We start from the raw sequence: 6,965 nt of genomic DNA on the forward strand, positions 1-6,965 counted from the left end.
AGAGGGAAGAAGATTAAGAAGGGAGGACCAGAGATATGTTCGAGGCTATGTGAGAATTTCAAATCCAAATTTATAAATACAGAAGATGCACCTAAACAGAGGACGATAATTATGATTTTGTAGTTCCACAACCATGTTCATTTTTCATTTGATCTTTAAGAACACAAAAGTAAATTCATTTATGTGATTAGAGTTTTCATTTTTACTATGGGATGTAAACATCGTTAAATACAAACAATTTTTTCTAACGGATGGTAAAAGTGTTGAAAAAACATAAAGAAATCATATGGTTGAAAGTAAGTGACCTATATTCTTGAATAATATGAGATTATGTTAAAAAGAGGATTATGTTTAAGAATTGGAAAATTATATTCTTTAACATGTAAACTCCAAGTCTCATTCTTAAATTTGTATAGAAATAAATATCTCATTCTTAAATTTGTATAGAAATAAGTATCTCATTCTTACAACAATTAGTATCACTCTTAAAAAATGGTAAATAAGCTAATAGGGAAAATGATTTTTCTTTTTGTAATTTGTTTGTAAAGCAACCAAAATAGAATATCTGTTGCTAATGTAATTTGTTTATAAATCAGTCAAAATAGAATATTTATTCCTAATGTAATTTGTTTTTAATCGTTTTTTCATTTTAATTAGTTTGATTTCCATAAGAAATTGTAAAATATTAAAACTTAAATCATCCATATTCTTAAAGAATACAACATGTCAAATCGTGTTCTTATATGCTTTATTAAAATATTAACTATTTAAACATCAAATAAGTTTGCACCCTATGTTTTGAACACAAATTGTAAAAGTTGTTTCTAAAAAGAACAAATTGTAAAAGTTGTTTCTTTAAACAATTATGTATGTAGTTCTAAACTTCGGCTAAAATTAGTCAACGACTAAATATCTCATTCCTAACTAATTTGTATGAATTCCTGTAGAATGGTATGCGAATAAATAGTGAAAATGATATTTATTCTTAATGATTATTATACATTTGCATTTTTGTAATTTTATTTATAATAGAAAAGTTTATGTCTAATCTAATTGTTAACAAAATTTTAAAAGGTGACAATTTTGTAAATAATGGTGCATATATGAATTATTCATCTTTAATATATAACTTTAATCTTTCATGTTTAAAGGAATGTAAATTTAGTGAGTTGGTATATATTGTTACTGTTTTTAGAAGAAGAATTACATGTTTTTTGTTGTTACAGTTGCACCACAACCACAAGCAGCACCACAGCTACAAGAATATATTATTGATGAAGAAATTGTACAAGAAGTAACAATGGGAGAATTAGTTGAACAAGAATAGGGAAAAATTTATTGAAGGAGATAACTCAATTAGTGAAACAGGAAAATAGAAATACACTTTATGATTAACTAAGAATAATAAAAATTCAAAATTAATAAAAATTTGAGCAAATATTACATTTCACTTTTAAATTCTTGGAGAATGAAATAATAATAAGTACCAAAATTCTTAAAGAATGATAACATATATATAATATTAGTTAAGTAAATTGATAACAAGACCGATAATCATTCTCTAAGAATATGTTTTTTTAGCTTGTGTGTTGGACTTTTTCATTATATATGTAAAGAACTTCTTAGTTCTAATGAAATAATTCTTAAAGAATACAATCATTAATATCATACTTGGCAACAATTGCTTTTTGTAGTAAAAAACATCAAATAAAATTTTGTTAGAATTAATTTCCAAATTTCGAATATCACCATTCTTTGAGAATGTGTTTATAAATATGATACTTGGAAAAAAAAATCGCTTTAATAATCATACTTGACAAATTTCTACTATATATTCATGAAATTCGAAGTGATCAGATGAACTCTAAAAATATTCATTAATTCTTGTTAAAATTTTATTCCACTAATTTACAATTAATATTAAAAATAAGCAGTTATATATGGTAACGGTGGATTAGTGGTATAATGATGATGGTTGTGGCATGGTACAGGAGATGAGAAGATGATTACTCGATAAAGTTGTTGTATTCTTCATTCCATAAATATAGGCTTTTAATTTGGGTAATTCAGTTAACTAATAAATGGAAAGTATAATTACATTGTACATATTGACTAATTTACCCTTAGGTGTTGATTGGTCTAAAATTTGTCATACACTCACACAATATTTAGAGGTTATATATGAACCTAACTCTCTCTCTCTCTCTCTCTCTCTCTCTATATATATATATATATATATACACACACACAGTAGGTGTGAGACCCATGTATTACATGGGTTTAATTAAAAAAAATAAATATAAAATTTTAACAATTTGAAAAGTTTGAATTTATAAGAAAAATAAGAAAAACTTGAATTATTAAAATTAATGAGACTTTAATGTATTGAATTCATTACATATATAACTTTTTTCTAATAAATACTTTACATATATATTACCTTACACATTAAATGTGGAATTTTAATTTAATAAAATGAAAAATACAATAAAATTACAAGTGGAAAATAGAAAAATTAAAAATTCTAGAAAATACCATGTGTCCAAATGAAGGAGAAGAGGACACGTGGCAAAAAAAACCTTCATTTATTAGAAAGGATTGTTGTTTTTTGTAAAAAAACTTTATTTGGATGATGTCAAACTTGGTGTTTTTTGAATGATTTTAAAATATAATTACTATCTTGAATCATGTCCCCTTAATTAATTTTTAGGGGTAAATACCGGTTACCATTAGGTGACATTTGAATAAATTGTTTTTTTTTTTTGGTACAAATGCATTCACCAAACAATCAAACCATTCTTGAAATTCGCCTCCATTGCCTTGAAACACTTTCAGAGATTTACACTCATTTCCTTGGAGTTTTTATCATATCCAAAAGTTGAGAATTCACTATAAAAAAATGCCAATTAGTGACAAAAACAAAATGGTCACTAACAATAGATGAAGTCGTCACTAAATGATTTAGTGACCAAATTTATGGTCGTCACATTTCGTCACTATAGGTCCGTCACTAAATTGGTTTAGTGACCAATATATATAAGTAGTCACTAATAGTGACTAAAATATATTGGTCACTAAATCTGTGACAACCCATTTCGTCATCAAAAGTTGTCAATAAACAATGAAAGTCATCACTATTTCACTCAATTAGTGACTATAAAAAGTCATCACCGATTTATGCAAATAGTTACCATAAAAAGTCGTCACTATTTGATCCAAATAGTGACCATAAAAAGTGATCACTGAATTATCCAATTAGTGACCAAAAAAAGTCGTCACTGATTTTGGTTGCTATTTCTTGTATTAAACCCATTTACACTGATTTTGGTTGCTACTTCTTGTATTTAACCCATTTACAAATTGATTTGTCAATTAGGAAGAAGAATAACATTGCCATTGAATCTACAAATAATAATACAATAATATATATTTTGTTTATTTTTAACTTAATTTATTCCTTATGGCAACAAATTTAACTATTCCTCTACAAAGCTTAGGCATTTCATCAGCATCTCTTTGCCTGGACGGAGATTACATCGATAATGAGTTCCATCTGTGAAGCATGTAAAGAGCAACATGTAATGCATATTTGCACTATTCTTATTACTATTATAAGATATAAGATATATTTATACATTTGTGCATATCATTATGTACATAAATCAAGAGATATAAACTCACCACAAAAGTTACAGATGAAAAACATCTTCCGCGATCAACAAATATCTTGAATGGAAATAACGTTTGCAACGGGAACAACAAACAAATCCACCTTCACCAAAATCCATTATCTTGAAAATAAGACACATTTCGAGTCCACATTGAAATGATTATATCACAATTTAAGAAATTTAGAGATCAACAAATTTCAAGAAAACGAGTATTTTCCAGTCTTACTTGTATAAGTTGAACCAGCAAAAGCAATATGGATACCAGAACCAAAGGTGTGTTCAGAAGATCCTAAATTAAAGTAAGAAACAAAAGTTCACAAGAGATGTAGATGAAACATTAAGAGGTGTTAGTGCTAACCAACAATATAAACGATTCTTGTATTGTTTATCTTTCATTACTTTTTTATTGCAACAACTTCTCCAGTTTCTAACCACTTGGCCTGCACAAGAGGGTAAAACAATAATTTTCCAGAGTTGCTTAAAGACTTAAACTATTACCTGAAACATAATTCCAAAAGAACTCTGGGCGCTTTGCCATATAGCTTATTGTCTGAAACATCTAATACAATTACAAAAAATGATTGATAAATGATAATTACTTGTTCGGGTTTACCACCATACCCTTCATCTTAAAATGTAGTCTCCTGATCAGATGACAGTTAAAATTCAACCAGGATAGATAGGAATTTCTTAGTCCCTAGTTCTCTAGTGAATTTTCCCAGTAAATAACAAGTCCTAAATTGTTCATTGGTAATGCAAAAGGTATAAAGTAATAACTATATTTGTGGGATATCTGCAAAGTCAGAAATTAATATGTTAGTTGACGATGAAATTATGCAAAAAAACACAAATTGAGTAACAAATTAACTGCATGGCAATTAGAAAATCATCTTGAAAGTCAGGGAGGAACAAAAAGTTTGCTTGGTTCTAAGTGAATGAGGGTTTTCCTTCATGTATAGAAACAAGAAGCATTAGCTTTTATAAATAAGAAACACCAAATGAATGAAAATGAAAAGAATGTGTTAAGAGAATAAACTTGGCTGGGACTTGGGAACGAAGCTCAATGACATGAAGCATTAGCTTTTACATTAGAGCTTTTTGTTGCAAAAGAAACAAGAATCAAAGGATTCTCATTGCCAGTAACCTGTTGAAGGCATATAAATATGTGATTGTTACCAATGTACTTAAGATGAAAGCAACAAAAAGAAGCCATTTTAACTTATCTTTTGTATTTTGAAAGCGCAAATATGATGCATGTGCTTTAAGAGCTTGACTTAGCTGCTGATCAACTGGAAAGTTTCATGTTTCCTTTTACTAGCTGAGGTCTCTGCTCAAATCAGAATGGTAGGATGGTATTATTAAAACTCAAGAATTTACCATATGCTAATATGCTATCTATCAAATAGTCAAATAGAAACCTCTGGTGAGCCAGGGGAAATTCCAATTAACACCAACCATTTCTCAAATGGATCACATCTGTAGTTGATTATCTGATTGTTTGATAGATAAGTTGTTCTGTTAAACATCTTTGTAGGTTCAGAATCACCTGTAAGAAAAAACAATGCATTAGGTTTCACAATGTATAACATGATAAGTTTGTACAGTGGTTTTATCTGTAACAAATATTGAGTCAGCAAAGTTAAACTTAAAGAGTAAAGATAGAAGTAGACATTGTTTCAAACTCACAGGGTACTTCACCGAGTGCAACTTGATTTCTTTTTTTCTTTAACCATCTTGTTATGTTACCATGGTTGAAGGACTCAAAGGAAAATCTCATTAAGCATAGCAATATAAACAACTGTATTGAGATACCCTTGAATTTAAAATAACACTGACCTCTGTCATTGTGGGTGAAAGAGAAGGCATACCAAGCTCTTGGTGTGGGGGGAGGCCAGTAAGTCAAAGCATATGATCTTTTACAAAGAGTAAGATAAGATTTATAAACCAGTGTCATCCTCCAAACATGGCAGATATTTGCAGTAATAATGGTTACATTCAACATTCAAAGGAACAAGACGAATCTAAACAATACCAATAGGGGTAAATTAAATCGCATTATTACATTATTACAAATCATGATTGCATATCATGTTGTAGCAGTTAAGACAGCTGCTTATGTGATGTATATATCACATTCTAACAGATCTTAAAAACACCGATTGTAACTCTAACAGAGCATTAGGTAAACATTATATGATAACAGATAATTAGTGGCTATACACATTTGTTGATAAATTCAAGTGACGATCAAACCAATCAGAAGATGTGTTATTACCTAATCGAATCTTCAATTCAACAATCAGGGCTTTACACTTGGAATACGATACTGAAGTGAAGAAGGGAGAAAGTGGTGGTTGTCGATGCGGTAGCAGCGTCGAGAAGCACCGCCGGCCGAAATCACCGCCGGTGGACGACGGAAGGCGTGGAAGACGCACCGTTGAAAAACAGAAAGCGAGGACAAAGCGTCGATGGAAGAAGGAGGCGAGGTCTGTGCGTAATGGAGATGTAACGGAGGCGAGACTTCAAATGTGATTAATTTAAGGACATAATTGTCAAATTACATATGTATTTTGTAGATAAAATGTTTATTAATGCAATTTATCCCAAATTAAATGCATTCTCTTTACGTTTTTGAAATGTAATTAGTATTTCTTTAAATTTATTTAACCCAAAATTTAATGCAGTGACCTTATTTTTATGGTCATAAAATTTTCTATTTTCAGGTGACCAGTATTTTATGGTTATTATGTTTTGCTAACTTATATATATATATATATATATATATATATATATATATATATATATATATATATATATATATATATATATATATATATATATATAAAAGTGGTTAATGACCACAATTTTGTGACCATAAATTTCATAATGACCAGCGACGACAAATAGTTTTGGTCTCTAGATTTAGAGCATTACCCAAATTCAGTGACCACTTAATTTATTGTGACTAAATGACATTGTTAGTGACCAGATTTTAAGTGGTCACTAAAAAATTGGTCACTAATAAGTCTTTTTCTTGTAGTGGAAAAAGATAATATTTTTCTAGAAAAAATTCTTCTTTGAGTTTGGTATAAAGCCTTCACCTTCGTTCTAAGAATCAAATTCTTTAATTCTAATGGGCTTTCGTTTATGATATCACAAAGACTTTTCCTCGGATGTTTATACGTTTAGCAAAGCTTTTGACGGTCTTTAATGTGCAAGAACCAAGAACAGCAAAGTCGGTATGAATTACATTTGCAATATCATTTTGATCCATGTCAATTTCAAGAAGAAAAT

At 29.1% G+C, this 6,965-nt stretch overlaps 1 long non-coding RNA gene across 3 annotated transcripts; it reads right to left on the reverse strand.

The window, feature by feature from the left end:
- Positions 1 to 3,364: 3,364 nt before the first annotated feature.
- Positions 3,365 to 6,185, reverse strand: LOC145055119 (uncharacterized). Of its 3 annotated transcripts, XR_013685080.1 has the most exons (6): positions 5,947 to 6,185; positions 5,358 to 5,584; positions 5,090 to 5,217; positions 3,898 to 4,998; positions 3,682 to 3,772; positions 3,365 to 3,553 (listed from the first exon to the last, which is right to left on the reverse strand). It is a non-coding gene; the product is annotated as an uncharacterized LOC145055119 (long non-coding RNA). The 3 variants fall into 3 exon arrangements; XR_013685081.1 differs by having other exon boundaries at positions 5,127 to 5,217; positions 5,358 to 6,185; XR_013685079.1 differs by having other exon boundaries at positions 5,358 to 6,185.
- Between the last annotated feature and the right edge of the window lie 780 nt (positions 6,186 to 6,965).

This window comes from Lactuca serriola, chromosome 5 (assembly GCF_051521515.1).
Source record: "Lactuca serriola cultivar US96UC23 chromosome 5, Lser_US96UC23_V15, whole genome shotgun sequence".
Lineage (NCBI taxonomy): Eukaryota > Viridiplantae > Streptophyta > Magnoliopsida > Asterales > Asteraceae > Lactuca > Lactuca serriola.